We start from the raw sequence: 20,730 nt of genomic DNA, 5'->3' as shown, positions 1-20,730 counted from the left end.
TTCCCAGCTTTCCAAGAAATCTCCATACTGCTTTCCAAATTGGCTGCACCAATCTGCAGTCCCACCAGCAATGTACAAGTGTACCCTTTTCCCCACATCCTCGCCAGCACTTGTTGTTGTTTGACTTCATAATGGCTGCCAATCTAACTGGAGTGAGATGGTATCTTAGGGTGGTTTTGATTTGCATTTCTCTGACTGCTAGAGATGGTGAGCATTTTTTCATGTACTTGTTGATTGATTGTATGTCCTCCTCTGAGAAGTGTCTGTTCAGGTCCTTGGCCCATTTGTTGATTGGGTTGTTTGTTCTCTTATTGTCTAATTTTTTGAGTTCTTTGTATACTCTGGATATTAGGGCTCTATCTGAAGTGTGAGGAGTAAAGATTTGTTCCCAGGATGTAGGCTCCCTGTTTACCTCTCTTATTGTTTCTTTTGCTGAGAAAAAACTTTTTAGTTTGAGTAAGTCCCATTTGTTGATTCTAGTTATTAACTTTTGTGCTATGGGTGTCCTATTGAGGAATTTGGAGCCCGACCCCACAGTATGTAGATCATAGCCAACTTTTTCTTCTATCAGACGGCGCGTCTCTGATTTGATATCAAGCTCCTTGATCCATTTTGAATTCACTTTTGTGCATGGCGAGAGAAAGGGATTCAGTTTCATTTTGTTGCATATGGATTTCCAGTTTTCCCAGCACCATTTGTTGAAGATGCTATCCTTCCTCCATTGCATGCTTTTAGCCCCTTTATCAAATATAAGGTAGTTGTAGTTTTGTGGATTGGTTTCTGTGTCCTCTATTCTGTACCATTGGTCCACCCGCCTGTTTTGGTACCAGTACCATGCTGTTTTTGTTACTATTGCTCTGTAGTATAGTTTGAAGTCTGGTATCGCTATACCGCCTGATTCACACTTCCTGCTTAGCATTGTTTTTGCTATTCTGGGTCGTTTATTTTTCCATATGAATTTCATGATTGCTTTCTCTATTTCTACAAGAAATGCCATTGGGATTTTGATTGGCATTGCATTAAACCTATAGAGAACTTTTGGTAATATCGCCATTTTGATGATGTTAGTTCTGCCTATCCATGAACAGGGTATATTTTTCCATCTTCTAAGATCTTCTTCTATTTCTCTCTTTAGGGTTCTGTAGTTTTCATTGTATAAGTCTTTCACCTCTTTTGTTAGGTTGATTCCCAAGTATTCTATTTTTTTTTTGAAGATATTGTGAATGGAGTGGTTGTCCTCATTTCCATTTCAGAGGATTTGTCGCTGATATACAGGAATGCCTTTGATTTATGCGTGTTGATTTTATATCCTGCCACTTTGCTGAATTCATTTATTAGCTCTAATAGTTTCTTTGTAGACCCTTTTGTGTCTGCTAGGTATAGAATCATTTCATCTGCAAATAGTGATAATTTAAGTTCTTCTTTTCCTATTTTGATGCCTTTAATTTCTTTCATCTGTCTAATTGCTCTGGCCAGTGTTTCGAGAACTATGTTGAACAGAAGTGGTGAGAGAGGGCATCCCTGTCTTGTTCCAGATTTTAGAGGGAATGCCTTCAATTTTTCTCCATTCAGAATGATGCTAGCCTGAGGCTTAGCATAGATTGCTTTTACAATATTGAGGTATGTTCCTGTTATCCCTAGTTTTTCTAGAGTTTTGAACATAAAGGGATGCTGTACTTTGTCGAATGCTTTTTCCGCATCTATCGAGATGATCATATGGTTCTTATTTTTAAGTCTATTGATGTGGTGAATAACATTTATTGATTTCCGTATATTGAACCAGCCTTGCATCCCAGGGATGAATCCTACTTGATCATGGTGCACAATTTTTTTGATATGTTTTTGTATCCGATTCGCCAGAATTTTATTGAGGATTTTTGCATCTAGGTTCATTAGCGATATTGGTCTGTAGTTTTCTTTCTTTGAAGTGTCTTTGTCTGGTTTAGGTATCAGGGTGATGTTGGCCTCATAGAATGAATTTGGAAGTTCTCCCTCTTTTTCTATTTCCCGAAGTAGCTTGAAAAGTATTGGTATTAGTTCCTCTTTAAAGGTTTTGTAAAACTCTGCTGTATACCCATCTGGACCTGGGCTTTTCTTAGTTGGTAGTCTTTTTATGGTTTCTTCTATTTCCTCAATTGATATTGGTCTGTTTAGGTTTTCTATATCCTCCTGACTCAATCTGGGCAGATCATATGACTTAAGAAATTTATCTATGCCTTCACTATCTTCTAATTTGTTGGAGTATAAGGATTCAAAATAGTTTTTGATTATCTTCTGTATTTCTGAAGTGTCTGTTGTGATATTGCCTTTTTCATCCCGTATGCTAGTAATTTGAGTTCTCTCTCTTCTTCTCTTCGCTAGCATGGCTAAGGGTCTGTCGATTTTGTTTATTTTTTCAAAGAACCAACTTTTAGTTTTGTCAATTTTTTCAATTGTTTCTTTTGTTTCGATTTCATTAATTTCAGCTCTGATTTTAATTATTTCTTGCCTTCTACTTCTTTTGCTGTTGTTTTGCTCTTCTTTTTCTAGGATTTTGAGATGAAGTATGAGATCATTTATTTGTTGTTTTTTTCTTTTTTTAAGGAATGAACTCCAAGCAATGAATTTTCCTCTTAGAACTGCTTTCAATGTGTCCCATAGATTCCGATATGTTGTGTCTGTGTTTTCATTAATCTCTAAGAATTTTTTAATTTCCTCCTTGATGTCTTCTATAACCCATTGATCATTCAGTAACCTATTGTTCATTCTCCAAGTGATGTATTCTTTTTCCTTCCTTCTTTTATCGTTGATTTTCAGTTTCATTCCATTATGATCAGATAAGATGCATGGTATTATCTCTACTCCTTTATATTGTCTAAGAGTTTCCCTGTGACAGAATATATGATCTATTTTTGAGAAGGATCCATGTGCTGCTGAGAAAAAAGTGTAACTGCTTGATGTTGGGTGGTATATTCTATATATGTCAATTAAGTCTAGGTTATTAATTGTGTTATTGAGTTCTGTAGTTTCCTTATTCAACTTTTGCTTGGAAGATCTGTCCAGTGGCGAGAGAGGTGTGTTGAAGTCTCCCATGATTATTGTATGGTGGTCTATTAGACTCTTGAACTTGAGAAGAGTTTGTTTGATGAACATAGCTGCACCATTGTTTGGGGCATATATATTTATGATTGTTATGTCTTGTTGGTGTATGGTTCCCTTGAGCAGTATGTAGTGTCCCTCTTTATCTCTTTTGATTAACTTTGGCTTGAAATCTATTTTATTTGATATGAGTATGGACACTCCTGCTTGTTTCCGAAGTCCATATGAGTGATATGATTTTTCCCAACCTTTCACCTTCAGCCTATGTATGTCTTTTCCTAGCAAATGCGTCTCCTGTAGGCAGCATATTGTTGGGTCTTGTTTTGTGATCCATTCTACTAGCCTGTGTCTCTTGATTGGTGAGTTTAAGCCATTAACATTTAGGGTTATTATTGAGATATGGGTTGTTCTTCCAGCCATATTTGTTTATTTATGTTACTAAACATGGTTTGTTTTCCTCTTTGATTATTTTCCCCCCTTTACTGTCCTACCTCCCACTGTTGGTTTTCATTGTTATTTTCCATTTCCTCTTCCTGTAATGTTTTGCCAAGGATGTTTTGAAGAGATGGTTTTCTAGCTGCAAATTCTTTTAACTTTTGTTTATCGTGGAAGGTTTTAATTTCATCTTCCATCCTGAAGCTTAATTTCGCTGGAAACACAATTCTTGGTTGGAACCCATTTTCTTTCAGTGTTTGAAATATGTTATTCCAGGATCTTCTAGCTTTCAGAGTCTGTGTTGAAAGATCAGCTGTTATCCTGATTGGCTTACCCCTAAATGTGATCTGCTTCCTTTCTCTTGTAGCTTTTAAAATTCTCTCCTTATTCTGTATGTTGGGCATCTTCATTATAATGTGTCTAGGTGTGGGTCTCTTATGATTTTGCACATTCGGCGTCCTGTAGGCTTCTAGGATTTGGGATTCTGTCTCATTCTTCAAGTCTGGGAAGTTTTCTCGTATTATTTCATTGAATAGATTGCTCATTCCTTTGGTTTGAAACTCTGTCCCTTCCTGTATCCCAATGACTCTTAAATTTGGTCTCTTGATGTTATCCCATATTTCTTGGATGTTCTGCTCATGGTTTCTTAACAGTCTTGCTGAGCTGACTATGTTCTTTTCAAGTTGAAATACTTTATCTTCATTGTCTGATGTTCTGTCTTCTAAGTGTTCTACTCTGCTGGTAGTATTCTCAATTGAGTTTTTAAGTTGGTTTATTGCTTCCTGCATTTCTAGGATTTCTGTTTGTTTGTTTTTTATAACCTCTATCTCCCTGTATAGTTGATCTTTTGCTTCTTGGATTTGTTTATGTAATTCATTGTTGAAGTGATCTTTCATTGTCTGATTTTGCTGTCTGATGTCTTCCTTGAGACTCCAGATCATCTGAAGCATGTATATCTTGAATTCTTTATCTGACATTCCATCTGCTGCAGCTATTACCTCTTCTAACGTTGAGTTGACCTGCATTGCTTGTGGTCCTTTCTTTCCTTGTCTCTTCATACTGTTCGCGTTCCTTTCTACTTGGTGAATCTGTTGTGCTATTGAATTTTCCCCCTATATATTTATATTGGTCTTGTATAGTTGCAAAGTCTCCCTCGCAGGCGCGGGCAGCGGCTCTGCCCCTCCTCCAATTGGGGCAATGTGCCTACCACGCCGGCAGGCCGCTGGGCCTGCTCTGCCGGTCGGTAGCAGGTCCGCCGACCTTGCAGGCGCGGGCGGCGGCTCTGTCCCTCTGCGGGCCGCTAGGCTTGTTCTGTCGGTGGTCGCAGTTCTGCCTACTTTGCAGGCGCAGGCAGCAGCACTGCCCCTCTGCAGGCCTCTGGGGCTGTTCTGCCAGTGGGTCGCAGGTCCGCCTACCTTGCAGGCGCGGGAGGGGGGGCGGCTCTACCCTTCCTCAGGCCACTGGGCCTGTTCTGTCTCTCGGTTGCAGGTCTGGCCTGTTCTGATGGTGGTCACAGTTCCGTCTACCTTGCAGGCGCGGGGGGGAGGGGGCGGCTCTGCCTCTCAGCAGGCCGCTGCTCCTCTTCTGCCGGTGGGTCGCAGGCCCGCCTACCTTGCAGGAGTGATTGGAAGCTCTGCCCCTCCGTGGGCCACTGGGCCTTTTCTGTCGGTGGTCACAGTTCCACCTACCTGGCAGGCGCGGGGGGTGGGGGGCGGCTCTGCCCCTCAGCAGGCCGCTGCTCCTCTTCTTCCGGTGGGTCGCAGGCCCGCCTACCTTGCAGGAGTGATTGGAAGTTCTGTCCCGCCGCGGGCCACTGGGCCTTTTCTGTCGGTGGTCACAGTTCCACCTACCTGGCAGGCGCGGGGGGTGGGGGGCAGCTCTGCCCCTCAGCAGGCCGCTGGGCCTGCTCTGTGCGTGGTCACAGTTCCCTCTACCTTGCCGGTGCAGGGGGAGGGGGCGGCTCTACCTCTCAGCAGGCCGCTGCTCCTCTTCTGCCGGTGGGTCGCAGGCCTGCCTACCTTGCAGGAGTGATTGGAAGCTCTGCCCCTCCGTGGGCCACTGGGCCTTTTCTGTCGGTGGTCACAGTTCCGCCTACCTGGCAGGCGCGGGGGGTGGGGGGCGGCTCTGCCCCTCAGCAGGCCGCTGCTCCTCTTCTTCCGGTGGGTCGCAGGCCCGCCTACCTTGCAGGAGTGATTGGAAGCTCTGCCCCTCCGTGGGCCCCTGGGCCTTTTCTGTCGGTGGTCACAGTTCCCCTACCTGGCAGGCGCGGGGGGTGGGGGGCTGCTCTGCCCCTCAGCAGGCCGCTGGGCCTGCTCTGTGGGTGGTCACAGTTCCCTCTACTTTGCCGGCGCAGGGGGAGGGGGCGGCTCAGCCTCTCAGCAGGCCGCTGCTCCTCTTCTGCCGGTGGGTCGCAGGCCCGCCTACCTTGCAGGAGTGATTGGAAGCCAAGTGTACCTTTTATATATTTTTGAATTTTCAGACATTCAAACGTTTTTACTTGTTCAAAAGTAAACTTAAATCAGGAAGGACGAGGAAAGCAAAACCTATAGTTGAATTTTAACAAAAATAAGTGAATCTAACTTTATACCAAGTCACAGAAAAAAATCATCGTTAAAACAATTTTGGGCACAGTCCCCTGACTAGCCCCTCTTAATGGGATATGTTCTACAAAGACGTCTCAAACCTGATTTGGTTTGTGGCTTGAGGTGTTACTGGTATAGTCATTCAAAGTTAGTGACCATGTCAACCTTGTTAAGAACCAAATTCTCACTGTGAGGAAAAGAAAATGTGAAAATGGAATATAGGAAGGGGAGAAAGAATCTGAAGTTCTGAAATTAAATTAAAAGTATCAAAATGAATTCAAGATTTTTATGAAGTATTTTCTATCTCCATCTACTGAAAAGGGCCTAGAAACAACAAAAACCCAGTGATAATGAGCACACCAAGCACCCGTCTCTGGCGTTTTAAATACTATTCTCCACTCAAGGAACCAGGGTTCCTCAGAGAAATGACTGGCTCAATTCTGGAGCAAAGAAAATACAAAGTGAGCTCAGAACATCGGGGCACATTAAAAACCCAGGAAGAACTTGAATGCTAAGGGACACCTGTCAAAGGTGCTCAGCAGCCAAGGGGCCACCAGGCCAAATATGAGCAATTGGAACTTTAATATTTGTAATGCATTATAACACATTGCATCTTTAAAACAACCTTGAGTTCATGATGATATTCAAAGGGGTAGGGAAGTCTTTACAGAAGATTGCCTGCTAATGAAGTAGAAGAGATGATAGAATTAGAAAACTACCATTTTACAATGCAATAATTTATTCAGCTAAGGATTATCAGTGTGTTATGTCTCCCTTGGGTAAAAGATTGGTAGGACATTCCTACCATCAAAATAAATCCCCTCATTACTTATTAAGAAAAGGGAAGATTCAATGGATAATTATGGTGAACCCCACTGAACCACACCATCAGACTTAGCATCTAATAATGATACCAATTGACAAGAACAGGCTCCCAGAGTGCTGAAATGGAAAGTGCGTCCCACTCAGGAGCCATTCTTGCCAAACAAGTGGACACAAGTACAATCCAAGGAACCAGCCACAGAGCCAGATTGCAAGACCCTCTACAACGGAAGTGCATGGATTCTCCAAAACTACCAATGTCACATGACACACAAAAAATTGGGGGAGTGCTATTATATATTCAAGGATAATAAAGAGGCAATGCAATGCATGACCTTTGACTACAGTGGACATTCGGGGAACAATGGGGACATTTGCGTATTTGGCTAGCACTGTCTATTAAATGGCATTGCAGTATGGCATTTCTTGAGGGGCACTGTGGGTTTGTGCAAGCACAAGTATTTCAGGGGAAGTATTATGATGTCTACTACTTATTCTCAAATGATTCAGATTTATATTTAGAGAGGCGGGGGGACAGAACTGCAGCTGAAAGGTGGCAAATGTAAGTGGAAGGTTTTGCTTAGCATTGGAATCCTGCCACTTTTAAGTCCTTCTGGCTCTCTTCCCCCAGCCAGAAGCCTCTGCCTTCTCAGAGCCCTGTCCCCAGAACCTCAGCCCTCCAAGCAGCCCCTCCCCCAGTTCTGCTGCTTCTTCTGGCTGCCCCTGGAGGCCAGAGGCCTGTCTTCCTCCTCCTGCGCTTGTATGGTCTCCAGCCAGGGGGACCTCAACAAGCAAGTGCCAGATGAGCCAAGGTGGGCTCACTTACACTGCGTCCTTCCCTGCCACCCTCAGTGGGGAGAAGTGGGAAAAGCTCATCTTCAATCGGTACAAAGGATTTTATTTCATCCCCCTCAAAGAAAAAACAGAAACAGAAGGTCAAAGAAGAAAGCAGAGAAGTGCGGAAGGAAGAGAGTATTTTATAAAGGACAGTCACGTTGGCCCCCTGTGGATCCTCCCTAGGTACAGATGCTGCCTGTTATCTTATAAAATCCACCCAATGGCGCTGTCTTGTGATGCAGGTGCCCTCATTCACAGCAAGTTCACCCAGCAGCCGTACACAGCTTGAACCCGGCAGCCTGGGACCAAAGCCCAGCTAGTGACGGGGCTAGACCTTGCTGCCTACAGAGGAGACTTTAGGGTGAAGAAAGAAGGAAGGTCTGGAGATTGAACCCAGCTACTCCTAAGCTACATCCTTGGTCCTTTTTCTGTTTTATTTTGAGACAGGGTTTCACTAAATTGCTGAGGCTGGCCTCAAACTTACCATCCTCCTGTCTCAGCCTCCTGAGTAGCTGGGATTACAGGCTTGCTCACCACTCTGGGCCTTATTTCTTCTTTTGATGAAGCTAAACAAATGGACTCTGAGACAAAGATATTCATTTCTGGCATGTTGCTCGAGGCTAAAAGGCATCACCATTTGCATGGTCCTGTGTGAGCCACACCCTGGAGCTGTGAGAGGCAGGACCAAGAACATTGCCAGGGTTATGCTGCCAGTCAGTGAGAGTCCCAGGATAGGAACCAGAGTCTTTTGGACTTTGACCTCCCTGGAAAAGCCCTGCTGCCCTCCCCCATCTCAAGTCATCTCTCTGCAAGGATAGAGCTTTCTCTTACAAAAAGAGGGGAGTCTGCCACTATGCTCCCCAAGAAGGGGCCATTGCCTGAGCTTTTCTAGACAAGCCTCAGCTACTATATACGGGGATTTATCCTTCTGGGGGGGTTTACCTTTCTAGGGGTGAGGAGGTGGTAGGGCTAAAAGGTAAGAAAGGAGAGGCAGAAATATCTGAGGCACCCTTCCCCTACCTCTGCACACTGGGGTGGCATTGCCAGCTAGGGTGATTGGTTGTCCAAGTTTCCCCAGGACTTTCCCAACTCTGTCCCAGCAAATGGAGAGGGTTAATGTCCAAGTTAAGGCTACCATAACAAAATACCACAGATGGGGGGGGCGGCGGGCTTGCAAAATAGACATTGATTCCTCAGAGTTCTGGAAGCTGGAAGTTCAAAGACAAGGTACATGCAATTCAGCTTCTGGTGGCTTATAGACAGTCATCCTCTCCAGGTTGCTCACCTGGACTTCCCTTGGTTCATGGAGTGGGGGGGGGGGGGAGAACAATCTGATATCTCTTATAAGGACCCTGATCTTTTGAGGCCCCCACCCTCATGACCTCATTTAACCCTAATTGCTGCCAAAGACTCTGTACCCAAATGTAATCACATTGGAAGTTAGGGCTTCCATGTAGGAATTTTAGAACATAGCTGTTGGATCTCCTATTGGAGCCAGGCCCCTCTTCTCACTCCTGACTCCCAAGATGCTCAGGAGAAAAGGTTGACTATTCTTTTTTTTTTTTTTTTTTAATATTTATTTTTTAGTTTTCGGCGGACACAACATCTTTGTTTGTGTGTGGTGCTGAGGATCGAACCCGGGCCGCACGCATGCCAGGCCAGCGCGCTACCGCTTGAGCCACATCCCCAGCCCCTCTCTTGATCAATTTAAATACCAAAAATTCATAATAGTTAGGTGCAGTGCTTGTAATCCTAGCAGCTCAGGAGGCTCAGGCAGGAGGATCTCATGTTCAAAGGCAGCCTCAGCAAGGCAAGGTGCTAAGCAACTCATTGAGACCTTGTCTCTAAAAAAAATACAAAAAAGGGTTTGGGGATGTGGCTTAGTGGTTGAGTTTCCCTGAGTTCAATCCCCAGTACCTCCCCCCCCCACTAAAAAAATCATAATCATCCAACTGGGTACAGTGACACACTCCTATAATCCCAACAATTTGGGAGGCTGACACAGGAAAATTGTGAGCGCAAGGCCAGCCTCAGCAATTTAGCAAGATCCTCTCAGCAAAGTAGTGAGACCCTGTCACAAAATAAAACATAAAAATGACTGGGAATGTAGCTCAGTGGTAAAGTGCTCCTGAGTTCAATCCTCAGTACCAAAACATTTTTTTTTTCATTTTTTCCCATGTTTTTTTTTTTTTAATTTTTTATTGTGGGTTGTTCAAAACATTACAAATTTCTTGACATATCATATTCCACACTTTGATTCAAGTGGGTTATGAACTCCCACCTTCACCCCATACACAGATTGCAGAATCACATCAGTTACACATCCATTGATTTACAAATTGCCATACTAGTGTCTGTTGTGCTCCACTGCCTTTCCCATCCTCCACCCTCCCCCCTCCCCACCTCTCCCCTCCCCTCCCCTCCTCTCTCTCTACCTCCTCCACTGTATAACCCTGAGGGTCTCCTTCCATTACCATGCAATTTTCCTTCTCTCTCCCTTTCCCTCCCACCTCTCATCCCTGTTAAATGTTAATCTTCTTCTCCTGTTCTTCGTCCCTACACTGTTCTTAGTTACTCTCCTTATATCAAAGAAGACATTTGGCATTTGTTTTTTAGGGATTGGCTAGCTTCACTTAGCATAATCTGCTCTAATGCCATCCATTTCCCTGTAAATTCTATGATTTTGTCATTTTTTAATGCAGAGTAATACTCCATTGTGTATAAATGCCACATTTTTTTTATCCATTCGTCTATTGAAGGGCATCTAGGTTGGTTCCACAGTCTTGCTATTGTGAACTGTGCTGCTATGAACATCGATGTAGCAGTGTCCCTGTAGCATGCTCTTTTTAGGTCTTTAGGGAATAGACCAAGAAGGGGAATAGCTGGGTCAAATGGTGGCTCCATTCCCAGCTTTCCAAGAAATCTCCATATTTTGATGCCTTTAATTTCTTTCGTCTGTCTAATTGCTCTGGCCAGTGTTTCGAGAACTATGTTGAACAGAAGTGGAGAGAGAGGGCATCCCTGTCTAGTTCCAGATTTTAGAGGGAATGCCTTCAGTTTTTCTCCATTCAGAATGATGCTAGCCTGAGGCTTAGCATAGATTGCTTTTACAATATTGAGGTATGTTCCTGTTATCCCTAGTTTTTCTAGAGTTTTGAACATAAAGGGATGCTGTACTTTGTCAAATGCTTTTTCCGCATCTATCGAGATGATCATATGGTTCTTATTTTTAAGTCTATTGATGTGGTGAATAACATTTATTGATTTCCGTATATTGAACCAGCCTTGCATCCCAGGGATGAATCCTACTTGATCATGGTGTACAATTTTTTTGATATGTTTTTGTATCCGATTCGCCAGAATTTTATTGAGGATTTTTGCATCTAGGTTCATTAGAGATATTGGTCTGTAGTTTTCTTTCTTTGAAGTGTCTTTGTCTGGTTTAGGTATCAGGGTGATGTTGGCCTCATAGAATGAATTTGGAAGTTCTCCCTCCTTTTCTATTTCCTGAAGTAGCTTGAAAAGTATTGGTATTAGTTCTTCTTTAAAGGTTTTGTAAAATTCTGCTGTATACCCATCTGGACCTGGGCTTTTCTTAGTTGGTAGTCTTTTTATGGTTTCTTCTATTTCCTCAATTGATATTGGTCTGTTTAGGTTTTCTATATCCTCCTGACTCAATCTGGGCAGATCATATGACTTAAGAAATTTATGGATGCCTTCACTATCTTCTAATTTGTTGGAGTATAAGGATTCAAAATAGTTTTTGATTATCTTCTGTATTTCTGAAGTGTCTGTTGTGATATTGCCTTTTTCATCCCGTATGCTAGTAATTTGAGTTCTCTCTCTTCTTCTCTTCGCTAGCATGGCTAAGGGTCTGTCGATTTTGTTTATTTTTTCAAAGAACCAACTTTTAGTTTTGTCAATTTTTTCAATTGTTTCTTTTGTTTCGATTTCATTAATTTCAGCTCTGATTTTAATTATTTCTTGCCTTCTACTTCTTTTGCTGTTGTTTTGCTCTTCTTTTTCAAGGATTTTGAGATGAAGTATGAGATCATTTATTTGTTGGTTTTTTCTTTTTTTAAGGAATGAACTCCAAGCAATGAATTTTCCTCTTAGAACTGCTTTCAATGTGTCCCATAGATTCCGATATGTTGTGTCTGTGTTTTCATTTATCTCTAAGAATTTTTTAATTTCCTTCTTGATGTCTTCTATAACCCATTGATCATTCAGTAACCTATTGTTCGTTCTCCAAGTGATGTATGCTTTTTCCTTCCTTCTTTTATCGTTGATTTTCAGTTTCATTCCATTATGATCAGATAAGATGCATGGTATTATCTCTACTCCTTTATATTGTCTAAGAGTTGCCCTGTGACATAATATATGATCTATTTTTGAGAAGGATCCATGTGCTGCTGAGAAAAAAGTGTAACTGCTTGATGTTGGGTGGTATATTCTATATATGTCAATTAGGTCTAGGTTATTAATAGTGTTATTGAGTTCTATAGTTTCCTTATTCAACTTTTGTTTGGAAGATCTGTCCAGTGGCGAGAGAGGTGTGTTGAAGTCTCCCATGATTATGGTATGGTGGTCTATTAGACTCTTGAACTTGAGAAGAGTTTGTTTGACGAACATAGCTGCACCATTGTTTGGGGCATAAATATTTATGATTGTTATGTCTTGTTGGTGTATGGTTCCCTTAAGCAGTATGTAGTGTCCCTCTTTATCTCTTTTGATTAACTTTGGCTTGAAATCTATTTTATTTGATATGAGTATGGACACTCCTGCTTGTTTCCGAAGTCCATATGAGTGATATGATTTTTCCCAACCTTTCACCTTCAGCCTATGTATGTCTTTTCCTATCAAATGCGTCTCCTGTAGGCAGCATATTGTTGGGTCTTGTTTTGTGATCCATTCTACTAGCCTGTGTCTCTTGATTGGTGAGTTTAAGCCATTAACATTTAGGGTTATTATTGAGATATGGGTTGTTCTTCCAGCCATATTTGTTTATTTCTGTTACTAAACATGGTTTGTTTTCCTCTTTGATTATTCCCCCCCCCTTTACTGTCCTACCTCCCACTGTTGGTTTTCATTGTTATTTTCCATTTCCTCTTCCTGTAATGCTTTGGCGAGGATGTTTTGAAGAGATGGTTTTCTAGCTGCGAATTCTTTAAACTTTTGTTTATCGTGGAAGGTTTTAATTTCATCCTCCATCCTGAAGCTTAATTTCGCTGGATACACAATTCTTGGTTGGAACCCATTTTCTTTCAGTGTTTGAAATATGTTATTCCAGGATCTTCTAGCTTTCAGAGTCTGTGTTGAAAGATCAGCTGTTATCCTGATTGGCTTACCCCTAAATGTAATCTGCTTCCTTTCTCTTGTAGCTTTTAAAATTCTCTCCTTATTCTGTATGTTGGGCATCTTCATTATAATGTGTCTAGGTGTGGATCTCTTATGATTTTGCACATTTGGTGTCCTGTAGGCTTCTAGGATTTGGGATTCTGTCTCATTCTTCAAGTCTGGGAAGTTTTCTCGTATTATTTCATTGAATAGACTTCTCATTCCTTTGGTTTGGAGCTCTGTACCTTCCTGTATCCCAATGACTATTAAGTTTGGTCTCTTAATGTTATCCCATATTTCTTGGATGTTCTGCTCATGGTTTCTTAACAGTCTTGCTGAGCTGTCTATGTTCTTTTCCAGTTGAAATTCTTTGTCTTCATTGTCTGATGTTCTATCTTCTAAGTGTTCTACTTTGCTGGTAGTATTCTCCATTGAGTTTTTAAGTTGGTTTATTGCTTCCTGCATTTCTAGGATTTCTGTTTGTTTGTTTTTTATAACCTCTATCTCCCTGTATAGTTGATCCTTTGCTTCCTGGATTTGTTTGCGTAATTCGTTGTCGAAGTGATCTTTCATTGTCTGATTTTGCTGTTTAATGTCTTCCTTGATACTCCAGATCATCTGAAGCATGTATATCCTGAATTCTTTATCTGACATTCCATCTGCTGCAGCTGTTACCTCTTCTAAAGTTGCGTTGACCTGCATTGCTTGTGGTCCTTTCTTTCCTTGTCTTTTCATACTGCTTGCGTATCTTTCCTGCAGGTGCGGGCGGCGGCTCTGCTCTCTCCTTATTCCAATTGGGGTGTCGTGGCTACCACGCCGGCAGGTCACTGGGCCTGTTCTGGGAGCTGGCGGCGGCTCTGTTCTGCCCCTACTCCAATTGGGGTGACGAGTGTACCATGCCGGCAGGCCACCGGGCCTGATCCGCCGGTCGGTTGCAGGTTTGCCTACCCTGCAGGCGCGGGTGGCGGCTCTACTCTGCCCCTACTGCAAATGGGGTGACGTGTCTGTCGTACCGGCAGGCCACTGGGCCTGTCCCGCTGGTCGGTCGCAGATCTGCCCACCTTTCAGGCACGGGTGGAGGCTCTGCTCTGCCCCTACTCCAATTGGGGTGTCGTGGCTACCCCGCCTGCAGGACGCTGGGCCTGTTCCTGGCACGGGCGGCGACTCTGCTCTGCCACTACTCCAATTAGGGTGGTGTTTGTACCACGCCGGCAGGCTCCTGGGCCTGATCCGCCGGTCTGTTGTAGGTCTGCCTACCTTGGAGGCGCGGGCGGCAGATCTGCCCTGCCCCTCCTACCACGCCTGCGGACCCCTGGGCCTGATCTGCAGGTTGATCACTGGTCTGCTCACCCTGCGGGCACGGGTGGCGGTTCCGCTCCGCCCCCACTCCAATTGGGGTCACGTGACCACCACACCGGCAGGGCCTGATCCGAGCGTGGGAGAAGGATCTGCTCTGCCCCTACTCCAGTTGGGGTGACGTGTGTACCACACTGGCAGGCCACTGGGCCTGACCCGCCAGGCTGTCACAGGTCTGTTTACCTTGCAAGCGCGAACGGCTCTGCCCTGCCCCTCCTACCACGCCCATGTACCACTGGGTCGCGGGTCTGCCCACCTTGCGGTTGCGGGTGGCGGCTCCGCTCCGCCCCCTCTCCAATTGGGGTCACGCGGTCACCACGCTGGCGAGCCGCTGGGCCTGCTCCGGGCGCTGGCAGCGGCCCGGCTCCTTCCCTCTGGCTCGACGACAAATTGAGGAGACTCGGGTGACTGTGCCTCACCCCCCCTACCAGGAGACCAACTGCTTATGTCACCACGGGTATTGATGAAGTTCCCTCCTCCGCCGCTTTCTGCAGACATCAAATCTCTGCCATGTTGGTATCCTATGCGAATGGCAGCATTTCGTTCCCCTTGCCGGGCAACCAAAGCACCGGGTGAGTCCTGACCGGCCCTCAGCAGGACCCTGACCGAGAAGCTGTTTCCGCGGGCTCCTAGCCCCGGGCCAGGGAAGTTCCGGGAGCCGGAACTCGGCCACTCCGTGCTAGGTGTAAGCTCCTATAAATGTAAGCTCCAAGAAGCAGTCCCCGCAGGCTCAGTTCCGGGAGCCGTAATTCGGCTGCTTAGTGCTTGTTGTATGCTCTGGTAGGAGCAGGGTCCAAGAAGCAGCCTCCGCAGGCTCAGCAGCCCTGGGCCAGGGCGGTTCCGGGACTGTTCCGGGAGCCGGAACTCGGCCGCTCCGCGCTCAGTATTCACTCTGATAAGATCAGGTTCTAAGAAGCACCCAGGTGCTGAGCCCTAGCAATCTGTCTGCGAGCCGCAGGCGAATTGCAGCCTGAAATTACCTGTTCTATGGCTGAATGAGCTGCGGTCAGTCGAAAACAGGGGTGGTGACGTCAGTTTACCAACATGGTGGCTGCTGGCCTCCTCTGTGGTCTGACCGGTGTGGAGAACCGAGATGGACCGCTTCCTTCCCACGTCTCGAACCCAGAATTCAGCCCTGAGTACGGTGCTTGCGTGGCTGGCAGAAACTGCAGCGCTGTAACCCTGCGTCTCTATCCCAGCGCACGCTGCAGATTCTAGCCGCGGGGCGATTTGCTGAATAAGCAGTGTTACCCTCCGTGCGACAAACCTCTCGCGTTTGAGTCCCCGTAGCTGATCCTCGTGCAATGGAAATCCTTCCTCCAGGTTCCGGAGCACCCCACTATTGCTGGAAATTCCTAACAAGATAGCCTTTAGCCGTCCTGACTTGTCATACTCCCACACAGTGAAGCAGCACACGGGGGCAATGCACTCCCCTCGCCGCCATCTTCCTTCCTCAAAGTTGACTATTCTGCCAGAAATCCACCCAGCCACAGGAGCTAGAGAATCAATCCCTCCCACAGGAGTCTCTGATCTTGCCAGCCTCCACACTCAAACAAAGAGCTCCGAGTGGCTGGTACCTGACATTCTTTCCCAGGGCAGTCTAGTAAAGAGAGGGTGGTCCTCAGAACTTCTAGCTACTATGGATAAGGAGACCTTGCATCTGTACACAAGGTCAAACTCAAGTGCCTCTCCTGTAGACCTTCCTAGAGGCCCCGATCTAGAAGGGAGAGAGAGACAGGCAGGCTGGGCACAGATGGGGCTAGAATCCTGGCTACTACTCAGCCTGTGTAACCACCCTGTGACTCCAGTTCCTTCTCTGTGAAATAAGGATGATAATGCCTACTATGCAAAGGCGTGGTAAGAGTTAGAAAACAAGGAATTTTGTCAAACTTTTGACACTCAAAAGTTTCTCAGTACCTGGTAGCAATTTTCATTGCTTTTTCATATCTTCCCCCACCCACCTTTCTCTCTCTCAACTTCCTATGTCCTTGGCCCTGGGGATGCAGCAGTGAATAGGCCCAAGTTTGCTGGAGCTTGCATTATGGCCTGAGGAAATCAACAGACCAAGACACAATAGCAGCCCAAGTGACCGGTGGTGACAAAGGTGGGAATGGGGACCAGAGGAGGCAGGAGCACCAGTGACTCTGGAGTCTGGAGCCTAGGAGATCAGAAAGAGGCACCTGGGAGTCAGCAGCACTACGGTGGTCTCTCAAGCCCGGGCTAGAGGAGATCATCATGGGAGAGACTGTGGAGGTTCGCTGAGGCCTGGGGAGGCTGAGGTGGCAGGAGAGACCTACGAAAGAGACTGAATGGGACTGATGGCCACAGAGGAGGAGGTCGGGAGAGCATGTCTCCCAAGCTCACACTGGAGCAGATCCAAGAGGAAACGGGAAGAAAGGATTGAAGACAGAAAGCTGTCCCCCATCCAGGGTTGTTTCCCTGGGTGTCAGTATCCCCAACTCCATGGAGAAGGCACAAAGGTACAGTCAAGGTTCTGCAGCCTCTCGGTCACCCCAGGACCTATACGGTTCTCAATCAAACTCTGCTGACTTGGAACCAGCGAAGATGTCCTACTTGTGGCCGAGGCAAGGGCTAGGGCTTTCTCCCCTCCCGGGCCTTTGTTCTAGGCCTCTGATACCCTGGGGGTCACTGGCAAGCCCACCCATCCTCTGAGAGGCCCCGGTCTCAGGAGGTGTCCGCACAGGCATCCAGCAAGTCCTCAAGTGGCTTCACACCAAAGGAAAGTCGTGTGGGCATTCCTGGCTCTCTGGTTAACAAGAGAAATAAATGTCCAGGAGCAGGGGAAGAACTTGGCTGAGATGAAGGGAAAAAAATTAAAAATGTCAGCAACCACTACTTATTGAGCTCTGTGCCAGGCACTGGGTCAAGTGCAGTTCGTGTGCTGACCCTGTCTTACCGCATCCCAGTCGGCTCAGTCTATCCTTGGCCACCCCTCAAGAGAGGCATCATCAACCCTGCCCTACAGTAAGTGACCTTCCTAAAGCTTGAGGTCACCATCCATAGGTTCTGAGCTGCTCTTTCTCAACCTCTGTGTGAAAATTGTCACTGAAGGGAGGAGAGGGTTGATGTAGTAACAGCGGAGAAGAGAGACAAAGCCACTCATACTGCCATCTCCTTCCATGCCTCAAGCTCTATTGGAAGACCTGGCATTCCCTCTGCTCCCCAGCCCACCCCCTGCCACACCACCTTTGCTGGCTGGTGGGCTGGAGCCAGCAACCACACAGCTGTCCACCATCATCAGGGATGCAGAGGCTTCCTGAACAACTCTGACCTGGTCAGTGTCCTTCAGCCAACCTTGTCATGGTGACAGCTGCCCATGCAGTGACAGCTAAAAGGACATAAAAGAGACAAAACACAAACACGCACACACATGTATATACATGGACACACATACAAACATGTGCACACAAACACACACACACTCCAAAAAAAAAAAAAAAAACTGGCTCATCTCATTACCTGAAATATTGCCAAATTAAGGTCCACCGGAGACCTATGCGATTGTTATTGTTTATCAATATATTTGCATTCTCTGCACCTCTGGGAAGCCAACATTTAGACTAGAAACAAAAAGAGATCAGCTGTGCTGGCAGAGGGACAAGGATCCAATGAAAAGGCAGCTCAGGACAGTGGGGGAGGCAGAGAGGCCGAGGGTCTCTTGAAGGATGGAAGTCGAGCACGGCGGAGGGCAGGAGTGTAAAAGGTCATCCTCTGCTCTCCTAAGAGCAGTGCTTTGGGGTCATGATTGAGAACGTGAAGTCAGCCAGCCAGGGGTCAACTCCCAACAGTGCCACTTGCAAATGTTGTAGTGTCAGGAAACTTGGCCTTTATCTTTTCATTTCTGTATCTTTATAACAGGAGTAATGAGGGCACTTCTAGCAGGCTTATCTGGAGACTTCAGTGAGGTTATCTATGTACGGTGCTTAGCACAGTTCCCAGCACTGAAGAAATGCACTGTAAATGTTTAATGCTATTATTAATATTTAACTCAAGCCTGCAGCCTGCCTCTGCCATGAGATCCTGCAGCCACAGACTTCCTTTGGTATCTGCCAGGATCTTAGGGTTCAGTGATGCTCTGGGTGTGAATCACTGAAAACAGATTCATGTCTTTAGTTTAGGAAAAAAAAATCTCTCTGCTCCTTCCAATGGTAAAACATCTCGAGACTTTTCTGGGAGAGAAAAGGGTGGCCCTCCCTCAGAGCAAGAGCAATGTGTCCAAGGGACACATCCCTCCCTCTGTGACCTTCGCGCTCGTTTGAAGTTGGCATGATGCAGAAGATCACTAGAAATATGTAAACTGGTACCAGCTGCAAAGACAGCAAAGTGCTAGTAACTTTCAAAATTCCAAATGCTCAACTCCTTTGGCCCAAGAATTTGGCTTCTAAAGTTTTTTATACAAATGTGCTTACATGATATAAACACAATGTTATTCACTGAAGAATTATTTGTCATGGCAGAGATCAAGAAAAAAATCTAAACACCCATTCATTTGTTCCACAAACAATGTTCTCTCCTTACAATAGAATATCATACAACTGAAAAAATATGAAGAAATTTTATCCATATTATGGAAAGATCTCCAAGATCCATTGTTACAAAAAGCTATGCTGGAAAGAATATGGGTAAAGTGATAAGAAATAACATGTATTGTTCCCATGTTTACTTAATATGCATAGAATAGCTGGAAGAAAACTCAAGAAATGGTACTATCATCTTTAGGAAAAGAACAAAGAGTCATAAAGACAAGATTGTCAGTGACTTCTCTTTTATGAATTTTGAATTTTTAAATGTCAAAAATGATCAGATGTTATTTAGGATCACTGAACTTGGAGTCAGACAGACCTGGATTCAAAACCCAGATGCACTGATTGTGCTATGTGGGACAGGTCAGTTTGATTTCCTTAAGCCTTGGTTTCACAAAACAAGGATGAAATAATTCCTATATCACAGGGTAGCTGTGAGCATTCACTGAGATAGTATTTTAAAAAACATATGTGCAGCCAGGCATGGTGGTGCACACCAATAATCGCAGTGACTCTGGAGGCTAAGGCAGGAGGATCGCGAGTTCAAAGCCAGCCTCAGCAACTTAGGGAGGCCCTAAGCAACTTAGCAAGACCCTGTCTCTAAATAAAAAATAAAAATGTCTGGGGATGTGGTTCAGTGATTAAGCACCCCTGGGTTCAATCCCTGATACAAACAAACAAACAACAACAAAAACATGTGCATCTTCTGTATTTATCCTAAATAATCAAAGTCATTTACTACCATGATACATGCATGTCTGTTAATAGCAGCACAATTCACAACTGCCAAACTATGGAACCAGCCTAGGTGTCCATCAATGGATAAATGAATTAAAAAAATATGTTCTACATATACAAGCAGTTTTATTCAGCCATAAAGAAAAATGAATCGTGGCATTTGCAGGAAAATGTATGGAACTAGAGATGGTTATGTTAAGCAAAATAAGCCAAACTCAGAAGGTCAAGGGTCATGTGCTTTCTCTCATATGTGGAAGCTAGAGAGGAAAAAGGAAAAGAAAGATGGAGGGGCTGGGATCTCATGAAAATCAAAGGGAAGTTAGCGGAGGAAAGTGGGTGGAGTTGAGGACCAGGGGGTGGGAAGTGGGCAGGGAGGAGGGAAGTGCTGGGGAGAGATATTGGCCAAATTATATTGTGTGCATGTATGAGTATGTAACAACAAATCTTATCCTTATGTACAACTATAATGCGCCAATAAAAAATGTGGAAAGATTTTTTTAAATTATGCTTTGCTTTACCATAACCATGAACTATATCATTATTGAAGATTTATAGAAATCCCCCCCCACAAAAAAAAAAAAACAGCCATATAGAAGTGGTCAGAGCAAAGTCAGTTTTGAATAAATGTGAGGTGCATCTGAATTTCTTTCCTCCCACGTGCCTAGGAGAGCATTGTGGGGTGACGTCAGGGACTCACAGTGGAAAGAACTAGAGAGAAATAAAAATAAGGAGCGTCTATGTCATAAGTAGTGGGGGCGCAGGTTCCTTGGTTTGTGTGTGTGCTGAGGAATCCACGCAGCTCATTGCTTATGGCACCAAGGCAGGGGGTAGGCAGATCCTATCACCAGGTCACTGGGTCTTCTGTAAGGATCAGGTAGCATGAACAATGTCATGCCATTATGAAGATGAAGACGCCATACCGGGGAGCTGAGCAATGAGCCTAATGTTATTAGTCAAGCACACATGGATGGGGAGTTAGCCTGTCACCATGAAGAAGCACG

The sequence above is a fragment of the Marmota flaviventris genome, chromosome 6 (assembly GCF_047511675.1).
Source record: "Marmota flaviventris isolate mMarFla1 chromosome 6, mMarFla1.hap1, whole genome shotgun sequence".
NCBI classification, from domain to species: Eukaryota; Metazoa; Chordata; class Mammalia; order Rodentia; family Sciuridae; genus Marmota; species Marmota flaviventris.
The sequence above is the reverse complement of the archived record's forward strand: the minus strand, read 5'-3'. Positions refer to the sequence as shown.